This window comes from Lactuca virosa, chromosome 5 (assembly GCF_052849685.1).
Source record: "Lactuca virosa cultivar CGN04683 chromosome 5, Lactuca_virosa_CGN04683_v6, whole genome shotgun sequence".
Lineage (NCBI taxonomy): Eukaryota > Viridiplantae > Streptophyta > Magnoliopsida > Asterales > Asteraceae > Lactuca > Lactuca virosa.
Window position 1 is genome coordinate 389,484,356 of NC_136430.1, and position 23,040 is coordinate 389,507,395.

A 23,040-nucleotide genomic window follows, 5' to 3' on the forward strand; every position below is an offset into this window, starting at 1 on the left:
GAGAGAGAGAGAGAGAGAGAGGAAACGAGATCTGATGGCAGGATCCAATGTAACAAGATCTAGTGATGGTTCTAGAAGATGAGAGGCAGATGAAAATGGATTTTGACGGTAGGAGGTGGTGTTGCAGATCTGAAAGGAATGAAAAGACAACAATCAGTTGGTCCGACAGTGGAATGGTGGAGATAAAATTGTTCCGGCGGTGGTCCGGCGTCTGACGGCCGACGACGGTCCGGTAGCCTTGGTAAAGATGCTTCAAGTGGTGTTTGATAAATTAATGTCGTGAATTTGGTGGTAGTTGATCTAGATGGGATATTTTTTTAAAAAAAACTAATAATGAATATTCTGTTCTAAAAAATGTATGGCTGAAAATTGTTCTCCATTGTTCTCAAAATAAGAAATGTTCTCATTTGAACATACTACTTTCTCTCTCTCTCTCTCTCTCTCTCTCTCTCTCTCTCTCTCTCTCTCTCTCTCTCTCTCTATATATATATATATATATATATATATATATATATATATATATATATATATATATATATATATATATATATATATTATTTCAAAATCAAGATGTTCAAGAATAGTTTTTGTCATAACTGTAGAATGAAAGTGGAGCAACACAATAAAGGAAGAAAGTGAAACTCAGAAGATGTTTCTTACAAAGTCTTGAATAAGATAGTCAACAGATGCATACGAAGAACCACCCTTTATCACGGCCGCTCTGCTCTTCTCGCTCATCTCTTTAACCTTGGTTCTAACGTCGTTATCCTCCATCAGTCGTCTTATTCCTCTTTCTATCTCCTCCGCCATGACTATCACCTCATCCACCTCGTGATTAAACATATCCTTTTTATAATCCAATTTTATCTCCACCGCCAATCCGAGCTCCACCACCATTTCAAACGCATTAATCTGCTGTTCGGCGTAGATAGGCCATGTCGCCGACGGTACACCGAACCACAAACTCTCCAACAAAGAGTTCCACCCACAATGAGATACGAACCCCCTTACTGCATGATGAGCCAACAAAGCTACCTGTGGGACCCGCCCTGTCACTTTTCCGATTCCGGCAGTGCGTTCTAGGAATCCTTCCGGCAATATGGTTGCTGGATCCTCATAATCAGTTGGGGCTCTTGTTGTTTGATCAGTCGGAGGTCGACGGAGGGACCAAACAAAACGGTAGCCACTCCTCTCTAAAGCATGTGCTATCTCCTTTACTTGGACCTCCTCAAAACATCTCATACTCCCGAAACACAAGAACACCACGGAAGAAGGAGGTTGACTGTCCAACCACCTAATGACATCATTTTCCGACATGTTTCCGGCAGCACCTTCTAGGTTGAGTATTGGGCCCACTGCATACACTGGCGGAATGGTTCTGTCTTCCATTAATGACTTGATCGCGTGTGTTTCCAGTTCCATGAATGTATTGACCATGATGGCTTTCGCCTCTCTAAGTTTCCGAGCACAGAACAGAAAAATCTCCAGCCCTTCTCTACTCAGGATCGTGGCTGGAAAGACCTTCGTGGGCACCGGTTTGACAAAACTCGGAATTGATATCATGGAATCTGAGCTGCTGCTTAGTTCAAGAATATCTTCATTCTGATCATCATAGATTGTCTGGATATAGAACATAAATCCAAGAAAACTAGCATTAGAAGTGAAGAACACATAGGTGGGAACATTAAACTCATTAGCAACATCTATCATCGCCGTGCAAAACATGTCAACGACGAACCCTGCGACCCGACCTGAACCGGGTTTATTTATCATATCGGCCACGACGTCTCTTACGTATTTACAATGACTATTGATAAATGCTTGAGTGGAAGCCACCGGAGCTTTCGAGTCCATAACTGGTGGGGTTTCGTCTTGATGGAGTTGAATGAAGGATATGCGATCCATGGCGTTTTTAGATAACGAATTGATGTATGTGGTGATAGCTGAGCCAGAACCGAAGATTGGATTAGGAAGCGGTTTTATTACAAGAACGGTGATAGAGAGGTGGTGATCTCGACTCACGAGTAGTTTTGCGATCTCCATGGTGGACATGACATGACCAACCCCAGGTGCATGGATGAATACCAGCTCTGCAATTGTGCTCGCCATTTGTTTTGGTTGATCTGCTTGAAGTTTATGTTTATATATGCCAGTGTCGATGATATTCATGATATTGTTTCATTGGTAGAAGCAGGAACGCGTAGCAATCTAGTGCACATACAATATGTGTTTAAGGTTTTGAACTTTTTCAAAAACATTTTCAGATAAAGTCTTTAAAAATTTTAAAGCCTACGTAGAAGATTTTTTTAAAACAAAGTTTTTCCAATGATAATATTAATTAAGAAGTTCTATAAGTAGAGTTTTTATTTTTCAAAAATAATATTAGTTTATTCACTTTTTATATGTAATTGAATTTGCAAGGACCCATAAAAAAACTATGTGAAAAAAATTCTCATATTATGAAGATTTGTTAAGTTTATTTTGTTGGTTGGTGATATGGCTATAACATGACTAAAATTGCTTTAAAAAAACTCTCAATATTGTGGATGTTGCTAGAGCATCCATAATCTGTGAACATAAATTAAGGGCGCCATCATATAGAACAAAATTATAAAAAGTGAAAAAATAAAAATATCTAAATTTTCTAATTGATATATATATATATATATATATATATATATATATATATATATATATATATATATAAATTAAATTTCCCTATGGTTTAGGTTAATTTGTACGTTTGATCCTTAACTTATTTTTCTTAACTCGGAAGGTCTCTAATTTTTGTTTTTGTTACGCGTTTGGTCCTTGTCTTATCTAAAAAGACTATTTTTCACCTAATTTTTTAATTTATTTAAATAAACACACCCCCAACCTCACCACCATCACCTTACCTTACCTATCCCATCATTTTTTTCGATTTAAATAATAGTCTTTTTATATAAGACAATGACCAAACGCGTAACAAAAACAAATAATAATGACCAAACGCGTAACAAAAACAAACAAAACTTTCTGAGTTAAAAAAAATAAATTAGGGACCAAACATGCAAATTACCCAAACCATAGTGTCCATTCATGTAATTTACTCATATATATATATATATATATATATATATATATATATATATATATATATATATATATATATATATATATATATATGGGACCAATTATATATTTTTATAAATAACATTTTTTGTTTAAATTATTATTGGGACACACTTATAGTCACAAAACTCATTAAGCGTTCTCAGGGCGGCCGACTAGTGCCTAGCAAGTATTTGGTCTAGGCTGGAGAACTTGAATTGGATAAATTATATGAAATTAATTTTAGGAAAATAATATATATAAAAAATATAACAGGTTTACTAAATATTATTACAAAATAGATGAATATCAATAACAATTATATATTTTTTCTAAAAAAGTAAAAATTTCTGACTTTTTCTGATTTTTACCGATTTCTTCTGATTTTGACCGATTCCGAATTTTTCCAATTTTTACCGATTTTGACTGAGTTTAACCGATTCTGATTTTTTGGCTGATTCCTAATTAGGTATCTCGGCCCCTACCCGATTGTGATTAATTGGTCATCTAGACCGATTTTTGCAATTGCTTATAGTCCCACCCAACAAAAAGATCTGTAATATTTGACACCCTCTTCTTTCTTGTGAATGACACTTAAACAACCGAGACGAAGGATGCGAAAAGGGACTAGGGGCTGGTTTTGTCTTCCCTTATATATAGTTAGGGTTGGTGGATATTTACTTGATAATTAAGGAATTATCCTTAAGTATTTGAATTTCAAATACTTTCACTTTAAAACCTTGAGATGTAAAAGCTTCACATTAAATAACTATTGACTAATAAGTTAACAAGCTAGATCCCCATCATCTCTATTGTCATTTTATTCTTAGATGTTTTTTTGTGTGTAACCTAAAAGGAACCTGTTATTAATAGTAATATCAACAACTTGTTATAACCATGGGCATACTTCCGACAATCTACTTGCACAATTTACAAAAACATTATGGTCTGATTATTCTAACATAGCAAGGAGTATGGCTTCTAAGGAAGCTGTTGTACTCATATGAAACAACCTTTAGCTAAGTGATCAAATATTCTTGTGTTCTTCAATCAAGGTATTGTATAATGTAATCCCCTGTATCCAATGTTGGATTAAGGTGTCTAAGCTCATAACTAAATTGATATATACTTGTAGGGGTGGCAAATCGGGCTATTGTGTAGTGTTTTTGTCTGACATGACACGACACGACAAGGTTTTATGTAACACGAACACGACACGACACGATGTCGTGTTTTTTTTTACCTAACACGAAAACGAACCGATTAAAAAATGACAAACACGACACGACACGACAAAGATAACATAATAAAAAAATTAGTTTACTTAATCAATATTTAATCATACATAATACAGAAAACACGACAAATAAATGCTAAATCGTATCAATTTCGTGTCGAATTTTAAACACGACACGACACGACATCGTGTATTTTAAACTTAACACGAACACGACACGAACATGAGTTCGAATTTCAGTTTCGTCCCAATTCCGTTTCGTGCCGTGTATTTTTATCGTGTCGTGTCAACAATTGTCACCCCTATATATACTTGTAATTGGTAGCAAAGTCCTTTTTAGGTTTCTCTCATAACCAGAAATAGTTAGAAATGATATTAGGATATAGAACGATAATTTATTATATTATGTGACATCCTCAAATTCACGGTCATTTTAAAATTTTATTTATGCTTATTTGAAAATCAGAGTATTCATTTTAAAGAATAATATTGCGGAATTTGTTCCCAGAAAAAATGATAAATATATTATCAAAGCATTTCCGAAGAAATGTATTTTGTTTATAGTAAAACTTTGGGATGTCATCGTCAATACAGAAACATAAACATAAACAGACCTTACATGTGACAACCCGAAATTTCTATCTTGTAAAGCCATTCAATTCAATCATCAGTCAGACTGGTTTCTGCTATCTTTTAGCTTTGTTAAGGGTCTGTTTGAGTGTTCTAAGCCTAGTATATTCAAGGATTGGGTGTTAGGAAGTATCTACTAGAGTTCATTGTGTAGCATTTAAGCCGGAAAACTCCATCACAAGGAGTTTACGGCCACAAACTAGAGTTTACGACCGTAAACTCTTGTTAGCCGTGAACTCTACTCCTTAAGTATGATTTTCCTTCATTTTTCTTCACTTCTCACATCTTCAAGTCAAGAACACTCATTTCTCTCTCAAGTATCATCAAGAACACTTCCATTTCTCTTCACATTTGTAAGTGATTCTTTCATTTATTAGTTGATATCCTTCTTGATCTAGTAAAACTCTATGATTTCATCCGTGAATTCATCTCTTTTTGGGGTTAGATCTTCAAATCATCAAGAACACCAAGAACACACACTAGTTCTTTGGACCGTAATCACCCCTTCAAGCTTCTAAATCATAAGTATCTTTTCCATATACTTGTTATCCATTAGAAGCACATGATTAGCATCCAAGAATCAACCATTTTAGCAAGAACATCAAGAGTTTACAGCCGTAAACTCTTCATATGGACGTAAACCCTTCTTAGTTCATGTCATAGTCGTGAACCCTTCAATTCGTGGCTGTAAACCTTTCTTAGTTCATGTCATGGCCGTGAACCCTTCAAGTCATGGCCGTAAACCCTAGCTTGTTCATGTATGGCCATAAATTCCTTGGCCGTGAACACTCCTTGGCCGTGAACACATCCTTGTGTGGCAGTGAACACCCTTTTGTACAATCATATGTGATTGTAACACTTCATTCCAAGTGTTTCCTAGTCCCTAAGGTTGTTCCCTAACATGATTAGTTGTTATATACACTAGTTATATACATATATGTGTCATTATATGCTTAATAGGACCCGTTTGTGCCCGAGACTTCACTTGACACTTAGCATCCTATATCGATCTTACATTCGAATAACTCACTACAGGTGAGTTCATACCCCTAAACTTATCTTTTAAATGATTTTAAATGCTTTTATGGGGGGATACAAGTAGAAAACATTATAGTTATAGTATCAATCACATGTGATTTATAACTATCAAACAAGAGGATTTCTTATACTTCAAAACTGTGTTATCAAACAAACTATTTCAAAACATTTTATAAACTGTTACACCCCCGGCTGAGGCGGCGGAATATGTCGGGCTATGCGACTTAGTTCATGGATCACAGGCAAATTGAATATACAACACAAGTACAACAATAAACAAAATAGCATTCATGTTCCATCTTGATATTTGAATACAAGGTTTTTACAAATAATAATAATACATGAATTGCCTTAACAGGTAGGCATATGATACAACAACAAATAAACTTGGTCACCTGTAATCCAATCTGTCTTGAATGTCTGTTTAGTAGTTTCCTGAGAATACATGTAGTTTTGAAAGTCAACACAAAGGTTGGTGAGTGTCACAGGTTTTCTGCTAACGCAATAATAGTTTTAATAATTTTAAAAAGTATTAACTTTGTATGTATAACTATAACGATAGTTAAAAACAGTATTTGCAAAGAGTCTTTAAAAGCCAAGAATGTATTTTGATATAAGTAAATTCATGCTTTTAACATGTACTTGTAATCACTCATTGAAAGTCAAAATGAATGCTTTGTATAAGTAACTTACATACTTAAAAATGTACTTGTAATGACTTATTGAAAGTCAAAATGAATGTTTTGTATAAGTAATTTCCATACTTAAAATGTACTTGTAGTGACTTCTTAAAAGTCAAAATGAATGTTTTGTATAAGTAATTTCTATACTTAAAAATATACTTGTAATGACTTCTTAAAAGTCAAAATGAATGCTTTGTATAAGTAATTTCCATACTTAAAAATGTACTTGTAATGAATTCTTAAAAGTCAAAATGAATGCTTTGCATAAGTAATTTTCATACTTAAAAATGTACTTGTAATGACTTCTTATAGGTCAAAATAAATGTTTTGTATAAGTAATTTCCATACTTAAAAATGTACTTGAAGGCAACCAAACCTATGGTTGTAGTAAGAGAGAGAGAGAGAGAGAGAGAGAGAGAGAGAGACTCGTGTTAATGTTTTTAGTGAGTTCTATAATCGAGCTATGGACGAAAAGTACCCCTCCTTACGACGCTTCATTGGACGTCGTAGTAACGATCGTAGACACATAGCACCTGCTACGATTGATCAGTCGATGGTTGTAGCTAGCAACCGCAGGTGGGGTTGTCGACCCCATATAGATCTATACATATGTACCTCGCTCCAAAGATTAACGATTATAGCAGTGTGGGGCATGCTAAGTAATTAAACTCAACTAATGAATAGTAGTGTCTCACTAAAAAACCATTAATGAAAATTTGTGAATAACTCTCAGCCCTAACTTAATTAAGATTAAGTGCCAGGCATAATGAATCTTGTAGTATAGCATTCGTAAAAGCCGAGTATGGTTGCCGTATTTATAAATGTATAAATTACTCGCTTTTATAGAGAAATGTAGTTCAACATAACGATCTTGTATAAGTGTGTAAAGCCTTATGCATAAAAGTATTCATGTATAGAAGTCCTTGAAACTTTTAAATACTGTAAACTGATAGTATGCATATCATATAAGACTAAAAATAAATGTTTCAAATTAATGAACATGTGTACATGTATAAACTTTATGCATATAAACATATAAATATACATGCATAGTAATATCTTGAACCATTGAAATACTACACAGTTTCATAACGTACTTGTTATAATATAAAAATCATAAAACTTTGTATCGTGTAGTATTTGTTGTGTGAAATTGTTATTTCACGATAAAATAATCATAACATGTATACGGAAAGTTTTTACTAGTTTATTTTTAACAATATGGTAAATTGTTAAATAATAATATTTTTATAAACTATGTTTATTGTATTTTCGTATAAAAGATAATATATTTGTATAAACAAAACATATAGGCACATGTATTCCCCCCCCCCCCCCCCCCCCGAAATAATTAAAATATTGAAAAGGGACCGTAAGCACTCACCCTTGAAGCGTGAGTTTGATTCGTACGGTATTCGGATTTTCTTTGGGAAACTTGTCGTGAGATTTGTCACGTGACATTTCTCGTTCTTAAAACGAACCACCGAGTATATTTATGTTTCCTAATAAACCAAATGGTAGTTTTGGTATTAATTATTAAGTATATGGTGGTCTTTCTTTGAATAAATAAACTCTAGGGTTTGATTTTGTCAAAATCATACTTTAGGGACTGATATTGAGAATTATTCTCAAGACAGGGGTTGATAATGTACATTTTAAAGCTGACTTGGGGTTCCAGGACTAGGTGGGTTATGGTTTCTTAGTGGAGGGACTATTTATGGATAAATCCAAAGGGAGTTTGGACTTAATAATTGAATTAATCCAAAGGAGGGGTCATTCTCGTGAACTCAACATCTTCAAGGTCAGATTTAAATAAATGGAATCGAAGTTTGAACAGTTCCCTCTTCTAAACCAGTCGCAATTTCTTTTGCAGTTCAAACAATTTGGGGACGAGACCACGACCTAGGTCTCACGATTCCGACTGGAGCAGTCGAATGGACATCCAATTAATAGAAATTACATGATGGTGGTGGTCGATCGAATACTCACAATATCATCAAGTGGTGGCTGGTCGGGGTTCCATAGCAATGACAACAAGCGGAGATAGCGGCGGAGGGTGGCTCTGCGACAGCAGCAGACGGAGGAGGGTCGGACGTCCGCTGCTTCTTGGTCGGCTGCTAGGTGCGAGGGAGAAGGTTCGATCGGTGATGAGAGAGGTGTCTCCGGGTCTTGACGAGAAGAAGAAAGAACGGGATGGGGGTAGGGCAGCAATGAGGGTCGATGGGGTCCGAAGAGATGGAAGGCGTGAAGAAGCAGCGAAGTCTTCTTCGTCTCTTCCGGCTGTGAGGTGTGAGGTCTGGACATTGCAAGCTGGTGGGGATTCGGTGGTGAAGGTCGACGGGAAAGAGGAAAAGTCTCGATTGAAGAGGAATCAGCAACAGCAAAATGTTTGACTGCTTCGTTTGAAAGTAAACAAGGAGCAGAAATGGTTCAATGGTTTACTTATGGCCATCGATCATCAACAGGTAATCCTCTTGATTCACTCGATGGGATATTTAGGATGTGTGTTTGTTGCTTGGAATTGCCATGGAAAGCAGATGAAGCCATATCAATTAGTGGTTGAATTTCTCATTTGCAGGTATACATGAAATCAAGAACAAGAATGTTCTTGTGTTCTTGGCTGGGAACGAATGCAGAAAGGAAGAACATGGATGTGTGTTGGGTTTGATGTTCAACAGGAGATGAAAACGGGGATTGAAAAAGAAGGGAAACAGGAAGAGTCCTTAAATTTTTCTTTGAATCTGATCAATTTTTATGATCAAAAGTTTAATGGTTGTTTGATTGTTTGTAGATCAGTAGTTGAAGAGTAGAAGTAATACCAGACAGTGTTTTCCTCATAGTTGTGTGTGAGCTGTATGCAGGCAAAAATAAAACGTGGGGAGAAAGTATCGTGAAGTGCAAGAATGTATTTCCCCTTAGAGTGTTTATTTGTACAAAATATAATTTAGAAGGAACCACAAATGTGCTGTCATTTTAATTGAAAAAGTATAAGTTTGATTTTTAATATTTTATATAATGTATTTAATGTATGTGTATTTGCTTTAAATAAATATATATTTATGTATGAATTTATTGATTGGTATGGATATATTTTTAATAGATTTAATATACCTTTTAATTGTATGTGTGTGTATATTGATAAATAATAAATTTCCTTATGTATTTTGTGTAATTTATATCGAAAATGAATTTCCAATAACAAAACAAGAAAATGTTAAAATTTATAAATTGAGGTTTGATGCTGATTTCGGCGTGATTCTATGATGTTCCACGAATGTGAGATTTCCACGAATCTGGTTCACAACGTATGATTTTTTTGACTTTTATAAATATATATTCTTTTATCAAAAATATTTCAAATATGAATTTAAATATAGGCTATAGCCTGAGTCCAAAAATGCTTTCAGAATCTCTATTTCAGGTGTGCAAGTTCCTCAATGGATAGAAACGATTTTAGTGGTTTTTAAGAAATCAATATTATACTGAATTTGGATTCTTAAAACGGTCGTATCATTTGCATACGAACTCCGTTTTGGACGTTCTTTATATTTTCGGAATCAAGGAAACGTGTACTACGAGACTAGAATGTTTGTATTGCTCACAACTGCTTAACACAAATTTTCAGTTTTTCAGATGCATTCCTATGATTGCAGTTTGAGCCGTTTGATTGGTTTATCAATTTACACATTTGGAAGTATAATATCATCTGGTATCTTATAATAGTTGAAATAACTCATTTATTTTGTATTAGATTCACCAAAACTCAATGATTCAAACTACAAAGAGACTTACTGTGAACTTGACAGTTCACAATCTTTGACCAAAATTTCGGGATATCACATAAACTGACATCAAGTCATCAATAACCATTCAAATGGTTAAAACTCTTTTATATGCTAAACTCTTTATCAAAATCTTTTAAACTTATATATTGTCAAAATCATGTCTATATAGATATAGTTATATAAATAAGGTTGAAAGGGCTTAGGACTGATGACTCTCTTTATTTCCTGTTCCTAGTTTGGTTGTGGACTTAGGGTATCGTTTGTTTGTCTGAGTGTCGTTTGAATCTTAGTTATATATTATGTATATGTATGTAGATATAAAAAGTTCTTCCAATCAGTTCAGTACCTTTGGGTAGCAAAGGTGTTCAAACATGATCAGTCATTCAACCAACAGTACTAGTAAACTATAATAGGTATAGTTTAGAGGTTGACTACTCACTATTTCTAGAAAAATGAAGCATACAAGAGTCAGTTCATACATGAGTCAGTTCAAACATAGTATAACGAGAAACAGAAAGAACATATTATACACTAGAACAGAGAGAACATACTATACAAATTCAAGAACAATATAACATTAATGTGAGCCACTACTTCTTGGCATGGCAATATACTGTTGTGTCCCGTTTTGTAACCAGACTCTCCTAGAGGGAGAGCGTGAATTTGTGTATAGATCTATACAGGATTGACCATCCTACACCTTGCTGCTAGCTACAGTGGGACCTGCAGGTCTACGGGTGACGAATGTCATACCATTTCGATGTCTTTAATCGTCGTGTTTACTAGTCAATCAAGTATGGTTATAATCTCATCACATTTTACCTTAATTAAAAAATTGGTTTAAGTTAGTTAGTACATCTGTAGTTACTATATACAATACTACTGTACATCGTCATTTTCCCATTACATTCATATTGTGATCTTCTCACATAAACGGTAATGTAAACTATTTTTTGGTAATGATAGTCATACTTGGGAAAAACACTCACTTTTACAAAAGAACAAACATACAAAACAGTCGGTTCTTGGTAGAAGACTACATTTCTTTATAAGTAGAAAATATAGGATTTTCTAGGAGAAACAAACATTTACATCAAACACTTACAAACATTTACATCAAACATTTACAACCACTTTCATCAAACTTATACAAACATTTGACACTCAAATACTTATGAACACACCAGCTTAAATGTTGATCTACTTTTTCAAAATAACTTGTATTCTCAGGTCACAAGTAAACAGGTACACTAGACCAGTTTTTGAGAAGACGGAGCACATTCGAGACTCGTCTTTTATTTTGATTCATATTTTGGTGTCTTTCAAACTATACACAGAACACACTTGTATTAAATTATATTATTAATGCAATGGATGATGTTGTTGCTTGTTTACTATTGCACATTGTTATGATACTGTACATGACGTCCTCCGCCCCCGAACGTTTCCGCCATTCTGGTTTGGGGGTATGACATTACATTCATTTACACTAGTGATTTACATCTCCTTTAATCTCTCAGTGTAATGTAGCTTCGTATCGATATCTGTGATACAAATAAACTAAGTGGATCAGATTGGGAAACCTAAGTAGATAGGGTTTTCAACCCACAATAATAATGTTATTATGTTTCATCATCAAACAATTAACCCAATTACCCATCCCCCTTATCTTCTTTATTCTTAAGTATCTTCCCTAAGAATAATCTATTCCTCAATATTTATTCTTAAGGATTGACCTAAGTAACAAGCACGAAGTCCATCGCTGCTAGGGTTTATATAACAGGCACTAAGTCCATAGTTTCCGATGTTATTTATTAGGCACTAAGTCCATAGTTGCCAGGGTTTATCTCTTTTATTGACAATATTATTTTAGGGAGTCCACCCACAATACATGTCAATGGGTTTTTAGAGTACATCTGATGAACATATCGTTCACAACACCGGCAGGTTGCGAGCCTACTAGATGACTGGGTCATCGCTTGGGTCAATCCTTCTTATCATCTTTCACCTTTCATCATCTATATCATCTTTCATCTCATCTTTCATCTCTCATCTCATCTAATCTTTAATCTACGCATCTTTACCCATCATAATTATAGGTATAAAATACGTATAGAGTTTAAATCGAATAAAATATGTATATTTTGTTCATCTAGCATAGATATCAGGAACACAGATAATATGGACACATAGCATGTGACTTATATTAAATACTTCATATCTATGTGTAAGATGAAAGTAACTATGCACTCACTTGTTAAAATGATGATTTCAAATTCGGGCAGCGCTTCGCTTCTAACAATTCTATTTTCCTTCGGTGAAACCTAGTATCATTACCGCTAGATTTTAGTCTAATATTTATTGTGACTATTTACGAGTGATATTGTTCTATAAGTGTTAAACAATACTTTTCAACCACTATGTACAGACAGGGGCTAGACATGAAACACCAGAGGGCATGACCATTTTGGCATTTAACCACTTTTGAAATCCAAGAACCCAAGCAGCCCTTCAAATCGGATTCCTCATACCGTGAGTAGTTAAAAGATATTATAATAACACTTTGTATATTATATTTTATAATACATATATTGTTTATAGGTTCATAATAACGATATTGAACTTAAACATAAGCTATACTTAAAGAATGGTAAGCATAACTCACTTACAATGGAGTTAACTAGGAATTGGGCTCTGCCGGGGCAGAACTTCTGAGCCGAAAGCTGTTCTTCTCAGAGCCTTCTGGCGCTCCAGGACTCGCCTCTGAGCACTTGGTAAGTACTAGGGGTTGGGAGGGGTTTAGAGAGATGTTTGAGAGAAAAATGAAGGCTTAGGTGTGAAGAAATGTGAAGAACCTTGCATCTTATTCATAGGCAGACTCCTCGGACTACGTTGGGCGTACTCCTCGGAGTACGTTGCACGTACTCAGTACGCTGCGCGTATGAGGGGCTGCTATCAATCATCTGAAGCGAGGCCATGGGGAGCAAGCAATGGTCCAGATTAAGCCATGCCACCCTCCTCGCATCAGCCTATTTCCGACTTCTAAATTCCGTAACTTTCGCATACGAGATCCGTTTTCGACGTTCTTTATATCTACGCATAGGTGGCGGCGTAATCTACAACTTTCTTTTAGACTCCGTCGACTAATTTTGACTTTATTTTTAATGTTATATTTTAACAGGCTTAGACAGGTAAAGTCTGTTAAAAATTCATAACTTTGTCATCCGACGTCCATTTTTGTGTGTCTTCGGTCGATCTAAAATTCGAATTCTAGGTTGTGCACTGCTATGCTACATCTTAGAAAAATCATAACTCCCTCATACGAAGTCAGATTTGGAAGTTATTTTGATGCACGCTCTCGGCTTAACGTATACTACGACTTTCGTTTAGATCGCTAAGGCTAAAAAGTAGTTTATCGTAAACTCACTTTTCACGCCACACAGCGTCGTGCTGGTTTTGTCGCGAAACTTCGACAAGTCATAACTTTTTCGTTATAAGTCGGATTTTAACGTTCTTTATATCGCTGGAATCCTTGTCACGACCAATACAACTTTCTTTATAGATATTGGGTCTATCTATTATTTTATTTTTGTCACATTTTATTCTTAATCTATTATATCGTAAATAGCAATTATAATGCACATAAAATCACATAGTTCACATAATAGTCAAATAATTCTTCTTTATTACTTCAAAGTAGGTTACAATTGTCGACCCTAATTATTACATCAAATATTAATGATTAGTCAGAAACGCGGGCGTTACAATTCTCTCCTCCTTAGGATGATTCCGTCCCGGAATCATGCATCAGCAAACAGATGTGGATAGAGACTCATCATGTCACTCTCTGTTTCCCAGATGAGGTTTGGCCCATTCATATGTTTCCATCACACAAGCACTAATTCGACCATATTACATCACAACTTCTTTGTCTAACAGTCAATAATCTCCTCAGGTTCTTCGATTAACCTCTTATTTTCATCCATCCTTAACTCCGAAAGTGGAATTATATAGGGAACTTCTCCCGTAAATTTCCTCAAATAACACACATGGAAAGTGTTATGAATACCATCAAGTTCTTCATGTAATTCCAGCTTGTAAGCTTGGTTCCCAATCCTCTGAAAAACCTTGAATGGCCCAATAAATCTTGGACTCAACTTTCCTCTCTTTCTAAATCTTATAAGTCCCTTCCATGATGAGACTTTGAGTAAAACCGAATCTCTAACTTCGAATGTCATCGGTCGTCGCTTCTTGTCAACATAGCTCTTTTGGCGATCTTGAGCTGCTGACATCCTTTCTCTAATCACTTTCAACTTTTCAGCAGTCTGATGGACTATTTCGAGGCCCATAAACTGCTTTTCTCCAACCTCAAGCCAACAAGACGATGTACGACACTTCTGTCTGTACAAGGCTTGATAAGGTGTCATCTTGATGCTCGAATGGTAACTATTGTTGTAGGAAAACTCTACCAGAGGTAAATGGTAATCTTATTTACCTTGAAATTCCAGCGCACATGCTCTTAGCATATCTTCCAGTGTTTGAATTGTTCTTTCGCTCTGGCTATCAGTCTGCGGATGGTAGGCTGTACTTAAACATAACTTTGTACCCATTTCTTCTTATAGACTCCTCCAAAACCTTGATGTGAAACGACTATCACGATCTGATACAATCGTTAAAGGAACACCATGAAGTCTTACTACCTCCTTCACGTAAGCATTTCCAAGCTTATCCATAGACTACCTCTCATTAGCTACTATGAAGTATGCAGTCTTTGTGAACCGATCCACGACTACCAAAATCATGTCGTGACCGTTCTTCATCCTGGGCAGTTTAGTCACAAAATCCATGGTGATGTCTTCCCAATTAGTCATGGGTACATGTAAAGGTTCTAAACTCCCATATGGTTTCTAATGCTATGCCTTAACTCTCGCACATGTTACACACTCTGCCACATACTTTGCAACATCGAGCTTCATCGTCGGCCACTAGTAGTAAGGTTTCAAATCCCTATACATCTTAGTGCTATTGGGATGAATCGAGTACATGGTCTTCTGTAACGCCTGTGTTTCTAGGCTAAGAATTGGTGTGATGATGTAATAGTTAGGGTCAACCATTGTAACGTACTTTGAAGTAATAAAAGGGAATTATTTGAATATTATGTGAATTATGTGAATTTATGTGCATTAAACTTGTTTATAACATATAATAAGTTAATAATGAAAATAAGCGTCAAAAATAAAATAAAAGATGAACCCAATATCTATGAAGAAAGGTGTAGTGGTCGTGACAAGGATTCTGGAGATATAAAGAACGTCGAAATCCGAGTTATAATGAAGAAGTTATGACATGTCGAAGTTTTACTGCTAAACCGACATAGCACCGCATAACGTAAAAAGTAAATTTTTGATAAACTACTTTTTAGCCTTAGAGATCTAAATGAGAGTTTTATTACACATTAAACCAAGAGCATGTATAAAAAGAACACCCAAATCTGACTTCGTATGAGGAAGTTATGATTTTTCTAAGATTCGGCATAGTAGTGCACAACCTGGAATTCGAATTTTAGATCGATCGATTTTTGGGGGACGCAACCTAAATAAGAATTGAATATCTCATTAATAGGAGTTCAATGATAAAAAGAAAGACGAAAATGGAGTCCGTATGTAGAAGTTATGAATTTTACACGGTAATTTAACAGTGTAATCTTCTCATACTGTTAAATTTAAAATCAGTCGAGAATTAGCCGACGGAGTCAAAAAGAGAGATGTATATCTTGTCAATACCTACGCGTGGATATAAAAAACATTGAAAATGGATCTCGTATACGAAAGTTACGGAGTTTAGAAGTCGAGAGTGTGCTGTTGCGAATAGGGTGACGTGGCTAGATCTGGGCCATTGCTTTCTCCCCAAGTCTTGGCACCAGACGGTGACATATGGCACCAACTCGACGAGTTTGAGGCCAAAACTCGACGAGTTGAGCTGTATTTCAGCCTATAAATACCTTGCGATATCACCATCATTTCTCACACCAAAACCCACTTCCCTCTCACTCTAACTTCTCTCTAAACCTCCTAAAAGTCCAAAACCCTCCTAAAGCCCTAGTAACCTCAAGGTGCTAGAGGAAAGCCCCGGAGCACCAGCAGGCTCCGAGAAAAGAGATTTTCGGCTCGGAAGTTCTGCCCCCGTAGAGCCCGGTTCATAGCCAAATCCCCAGTAAGTGAGATATGCTTACCCTACTTCAAGTATAGCTTATGTTTAAATTTAGTATTGTTAATATGAACTTATAATCAACATATAAGCTAGTATTATGACTTATATAAGTGTCGTTATAATATCTTTTTAACAACTCACGGTACGGGGAATCCGATTTGAAGGGCTGCCTGGGTTGTTGGATTTTAGAAGTGCTATAATGCTAAAATGATCTTGCCCTTCGGTGTTTCATGTCTGGCCCTGTCTGTACATAGTGGTTGAGAAGTATTGTTTAACGCTTATATAAAGATAATAGAGTAAATTACACGAATGGTCCCTATGGTTTGGGAAAATTTGCGCGTTTGGTCTATAACTTACTTTTTTAACTCGGAAGGTCCCTACTGTTTGTTTTTGATACACGCATGGTCCCTGTCTTACCTAAAAAGACTACGATTTAAAAAAATGATGAGGTAGGTAAGGTAAGGTGAAGGAGTTGGGGGTGGGGTGTGTTTATTTAAATAAATTATAAAATCGAGGGCAAAATAGTCTTTTAGATAAGACAGAGACCAAGCGCGTATCAAAAACAAACAGTAGGGACCTTCCGAGTTAAAAAAATTACGTTAGAGACCAAGCATGCAAATTACCCTAAACCATAGGGATCATTCGTGTAATTTAGTCAAGATAATAATACTAAGACTAATAATTACTCATGGTAAATATTAGACTAAAATTTAGTGGTAATGGTACTAGGTTTTGTCAAAGGAAAGTAATTTAATAGAAGCGAAGCGCTGTCTGAGTTCGGAATCACCACCTTAACAAGTGAGTGCATATTTACTTTCATCTTAAACATAGATATGAAGTATTCAATATAAATTACGTGCTATGTGTGCATATTATATGTGTTCTTGTATCTATGTTGGATGAATGTTTTATCACTCCAAACCAGAACGGCAAAAACGTCTAGGAGCGGATCACTTCATGTACAGTATCATAACAATTGAATAATAGCAATAAAGCATCACAACCATTGCATTGAATATTAAATAAGTTTACATTTTTGTTCTCAAAAAGATCGTTTACATGATATCAAATGTGTATGACAAAAATAAATAACGAGATGTGACGACGTCCCATCCACAAAAAACTCTTGTGGTTACCTGTTTACTGATTTCCTGAGAATACAAGTGATTTTGAAAAGTGTCAACAATTAAGTTGGTGAGTTCATAAGCGTTTTGTATGAGAAGGAGTTTGTACTTGTTTCCTGAGAATACAAGTGATTTTGAAAAGTGTCAACAATTAAGTTGGTGAGTTCATAAGCGTTTTGTATGAGAAGGAGTTTGTACTTGTTTCGCGTAAAATGATAGTGTATACTTCCAGAAAATCCAATATTTTCTTTAAAATGAATTGTGAGTCTTAATCCAAAGACTAAAAAAATGTAAGTAAAGCTGTAACGGAGAGTAGTATTAGTAAGTTATATCTTTATATAAAACTGCTTGATTGTATGTTAATCTCATTGTAAGTCTTAACCCAAGACTAAAATGTAAGTGATGCGGTACTAGAAAATAGTTTTAGTAAGATTTATCTTTTTGTGTAGACTATTTGAGTGTACGCTAGCCCATAAACCAAATGTTTTGTCAATACTCTATTTGAGTTATTATAACCATACTAATGCGACTAGTTGGCCTAAACGACATTCTTCAGGCGTCAGAACTATTACGACATTTGTCACCCTAGACTGGCCGGTCTAACTGTAGCTAACAATTGAGGTGCGGGGTTGTCAATCCCGTATAGATCTATACACAAGTGTCACGCTCTCCCTCCAAGAGACTCTGGTTATAATGCAGGACTTAATGTGTACTCTGGTAGGTACGGTGAAGCTGAATGTCTCACAACTAGTATCAACCGGTTTACGTCTATTGTACTGAAAAATCGTTTTCTTGTAAATGAAATAATTATACCTTTAAATAATTATATATATTTATTTTGTAATGTAGTGCGTAGTTTTGTAACTCCCAAACTATACCAGTTATAGTTTATCCTGTTTGTTGTTGAAACTATTTATATAATCCCTTATATAAATATAAAATTATTATCTTCTATCCAAAATTTATAGTCAACATAATATTTTTGGGTTGTAACCCACCAAAGTAGTAAAAGGACTACAAGGTACCCCTTTTTGTTAGAAAACTATATTTTAGTAAAAAGTTTCTAAAATCATATAGTTTTACAAACCATAATTTTTTTATTATGATCTTTATAGCATAGAATATGTTTTGTTCTTGTGGTTTTGCATTTCTTAACGAATATATCATAAATATTTGTATAAAGGCCAGTGATAATGATATCTTGTGCATATAATGAATTATATCTCAACATAAAGGTAAAACATGCAAGTATTATATATATAATTAATTCTCAATCTTTAGGTTTTTGCCACAAATGTTTAGTGAATTTGACACTTTTAGTCCTTAAAGTGAAAACTTTTACAATTTTGTGTTTTGATTAAGTTTTTGTGTTTTTAGGGTTTTGCCACAAATCTTTAGTAACTTTGACACTTTTCGTCATTGCAGTGAAAAGTTTTATATTTTGGTGTTTTTGCCACAAATCTTTAATGAAATTGACACTTTTCGTCCTTATAGTCAAAACTTTTACATTTTGACATAAAAAACACAAAAAACCTCCTTTAGAATTTTGCCACCATATTTTCTCAACTTTGGCAACTTTCACATTATTGCCACAACATTTTTGGATTTTCTCCACCAGTGTCCCTTCTTTTGGTTGTCGTACACTTTGGACATCTAATTTTAGGAGTTGTCGACTTTCTCTCCTATTTGCGGTGATTTACACTTTCAGCACGTATTTTTTAAAGTTTGTCGATTTTCCCCATATTACCCCAAAAGCGGCGTAGCCGCGAGATCTTTGCTAGTATATAATTAATTCTCAACATCCTTATGAACAGTACCTTACTCGGGTTACTGTTCATCAGGTTTGTTTACTCAACTCGGTTACTTTAATGCGTTTCCTCCTTCTGGACACCGCCATGGGGTTAACTCCACCGATCCACCGCCTCTTCTTATATTCCTTTCTGTTGCGTGGAGAAGAAAAGGGACGGTGACCAAAATCCGACTCAGCCATCGACGGGACCGTGCAAAAGCCCTAAACTTCATTTCCATTGTCTACGTCTCCATCTCCACTCTCATCTGTAAATCATTTGACCACCCACCAGGTATGTGATCGAGCCCCTTCATCTCCCGCTTTCGATTGCTCCTGCCTCTTCATTTCTCTCCCTTTAAAAGCATTTTACCCCTGATCCTTCTTTCCCTGTCTCTCACAATCTCTATTGCAAACCCTAAATCGACACGGGGCCACCACCTCTGTCACAACCGCCTTGACCCCATCTGCTTATATTTACCATCACCGCTTCAGGATCCGTTGCCACCATCTCCAAACGCTTGCTGCCTCCGCTAACATCTCCTTCTATCGCCAGCCAAATCCCATATACCTACTGTCAGCTAAATTTTAAAATATTTCTGTAAATAAGCCACCAATGGGTCCAACTCAGCTGAAGAACACTCACGGTAATTCACTGTTTTTTATTTACAGAATTAGATAACATGGGGTAGCTTTTCTTTTGTATGTTTTGTTTATCCCAATCAATGAACGGATGTTTTTTTTTCTACTGTACTGGGCATCTTTCTTTATGTATGACAAAGTGATTAACCATAAAATTACTACTACCAAGGATATGTCCTGTTTATGTTTCTTACTTTCTCTAGTATCTACTTCAGGTCAAAATTTCACATTTTTAAATTGCAAATATGTGTATATCCAGTATATGTCCAGTAATGCCCACATATATCATATTACTTCTCATTTGTTTTTCATTGAAGTTTTCTTTCTTGTAGTATACATGAACTATTTAATAGATGCTACATCAGGTATAACTTTTCAATGAAGTTTTCATTTAACTATTTCATTTTTCCTTTGTTGCAGGCTTTGGTGTATTAAAAGATACAATCAGTACAAAAAGAAAAAGGAAGATGGTCGACCTGAGGTATTAAGAAGTTAACTTTCTTGATTATTCCTATTTGTTGGTTTATTTATATCTTTGCTAACTTATTTTGGGGTTTCTGAACCTTTTTATTTGCTTTTTTATTAATGGTCATGCCTTTCTGAAGATATGTTTCTTGGATAATCCGGTAACAGATACACATGTTAATCTTATTATTTATTTTAATTATTTTTCAACTCAACGGTTATGTTGGTAGAAATGTGTTTGTAATGAAGTCACTTTATTTATAGAAACTTGTAGGTGGCAATTTAGCGTGCGAAAAGATTAGTTGTTGCCTTGACTGGAACAAAATAAATAAATCAACTGCAGTCACTGGCAGTGAATTATATAAAAGTTGTTTAGTTTTTGAAATTCTGATTCATTGGCTGCCTAATTCAGGTCATATGGAAGGAGTTTTAAATTGATTTAATGATGGTTCATGCAGGCTAATTGTATGGTATGATTAATTGTTTCCTTGGATCTGTTCTACTCCTATAACGCTTGATGATACTTTGTATTTTCATCATTTTATCGATTGAGCTACTTAAATTTTTTTGTAGTGACTACTATATACTTTTTGGAGCATTAGATAATGAATCCATAGCCTTTGAAGATTCGGGCAGATATTGAGATGAAATGCTTTCAGTTTGATGGAGTTTTTCACATTAAGGTGTCTTAGTCTCATTTTTTGATCTTTTATCTTTCAATAACTTCCAATTTTGATACTAATTTATAATTTTTGTAGGATGTTATGTGGAAGGCTGAAGCTGTTGGGAATCAGGATTGTCTTTTAAAAATTAAGTTGGTTGCTCCTCCATCTTATGTCTTATCACTCAAACTCTTGACAAGGTAAACAAAATGTATCACTTTTTTATATTGTATGTTTATTAAAACATAATGTAATATAGAAGTTCATTACTGAAGAAATCGTCTCAGACTACGAACAAGTTTTAATTAATGTCCAATTTTCTGTAAAAAAAATAAGAATTTTGTTATCCTTTTTGCAATATCAAAGCTTATAAAACTACTGATTGTAATAAATTATTAATGCATTTCCAGTCTTGCCCCTGTAGGTTGGTTCCTTCTATGCTGCAATGAAGGCTTTATCACCAAAAGAAATGCATTATAACTATCATTAATAATTTCAGGGGCAGATTTGTCAAGGTCTTAGAAGGCTCAACTTAAAGAACCTTATGTTCAAATGGTCATGACTTTCAGGTGGTGTATTAAAAGATGCAATCAGTACAAAAAAAGGTTCTTGATTCTTTTCCTTCACTGAAATACATGTATTTCATTTGTCAAAAGTGGTGGTATATAACTAATTGGTCATTTGTATTTGATGAATCCGATGCATATGGGAACAAAATTATAGCTAAAGATTGATGGTTTCTGTTGATCATTCTGTTGTCCGAGAGGTAAGAAAGTTATACACAATTATTGTTTTTCATTCATAATCAGTTGGAAAATGCAACCAACAATGACCTTTGTGCGTATGTGTTTGTTTGTTAGGTCCGGTCCAAACGTTTTTGAGGTATGTATCCATTCTACCATTTCATACATCAATTATTAATCTTTAAAAATCATTCCTCACCTAACATCAATTTCTAATTGACTTTGTTATTAGAAAATTGAATATATACAAGGTTAATTGACAATTGTGTTCCTGTTATGAAAGTTTTTAACTTGTCTATTGTAATTTGGTTTCTAGCAGAAAATGATTACATTTCCCCCCTCGCTCTTTTGTATTTACTTGATTGAACTTTTCCAAACCCAAATCAACTCATAGTTGAATGAACTCAATATTGATTGGCGTAGTTGTGATTGGTTGATTGGGTTTCTTTATACATTGTAAATTTGCTATGAAACTTATTAGTGATTCAATGGGATGTATTTGTTACTGATTCGGTGTTATGGAACACTATCTACTTACCTTACGTACACACATTTAATAAAAAAAACAAACACCTTTTTAACCCATGCAAAGCATGGGCACCTACACTAGTTTGTATAATAAACCAATTTTGACTTGTATTCCCCCCCTCCCCCCTCCCCCCCCTAAAACATGGAAATCTCGACAAAGTGGGGGTATGAACTCATCTTGAGTGGTTTTGTGGGTTGTTTGGAGTGGTGATGTGAAGGATTTCCAAGCCTAAACTCTTGGATGAGGTTTATGAATTTCTTGGAAATGGTATTATCTTAAGGATTTAACACATAATAATGTGTGTAAAGATGATGAGATTTACATAGAAATGTATAGAAACACTAGAGGGTTACGAAAATGGTTACCAAAATCTAAGGATCAACTTGAAGGTGATGATCTTGGAGGATTTTTGC

The 23,040-nt window shown here is 35.0% G+C and overlaps 3 long non-coding RNA genes and 1 pseudogene across 9 annotated transcripts; 2 read left to right on the plus strand and 2 right to left on the minus strand.

Moving 5' to 3' along the window:
- Positions 1-591: 591 nt before the first annotated feature.
- Positions 592-2,109, minus strand: LOC145115361 (anthocyanidin 3-O-glucosyltransferase 2 pseudogene; annotated as a pseudogene).
- A 4,154-nt stretch (positions 2,110-6,263) lies between these two features.
- Positions 6,264-8,781, minus strand: LOC145117729 (uncharacterized). 2 transcript variants are annotated; one of them, XR_013712783.1, is made up of 3 exons: positions 8,671-8,781; positions 8,066-8,183; positions 6,264-7,336 (listed from the first exon to the last, which is right to left on the minus strand). It is a non-coding gene; the product is annotated as an uncharacterized LOC145117729 (long non-coding RNA). The 2 variants fall into 2 exon arrangements; XR_013712782.1 differs by having other exon boundaries at positions 6,264-7,375.
- Positions 8,782-9,016: 235 nt separating this feature from the next.
- Positions 9,017-9,685, plus strand: LOC145117730 (uncharacterized). The gene is made up of 2 exons (XR_013712784.1): positions 9,017-9,146; positions 9,260-9,685. It is a non-coding gene; the product is annotated as an uncharacterized LOC145117730 (long non-coding RNA).
- Positions 9,686-19,650: 9,965 nt separating this feature from the next.
- On the plus strand, positions 19,651-22,609 carry LOC145115819 (uncharacterized). Of its 6 annotated transcripts, none has more exons than XR_013711716.1 (9): positions 19,655-20,233; positions 20,649-20,709; positions 20,834-20,854; positions 21,106-21,163; positions 21,267-21,376; positions 21,452-21,555; positions 21,855-21,960; positions 22,079-22,121; positions 22,216-22,609. It is a non-coding gene; the product is annotated as an uncharacterized LOC145115819 (long non-coding RNA). The 6 variants fall into 6 exon arrangements; XR_013711718.1 differs by lacking the exon at positions 20,834-20,854 and having other exon boundaries at positions 19,656-20,233; positions 22,216-22,237; positions 22,331-22,609; XR_013711719.1 differs by lacking the exon at positions 20,834-20,854 and having other exon boundaries at positions 19,656-20,233; positions 22,216-22,237; positions 22,418-22,609.
- The last annotated feature ends 431 nt before the right edge of the window (positions 22,610-23,040 follow it).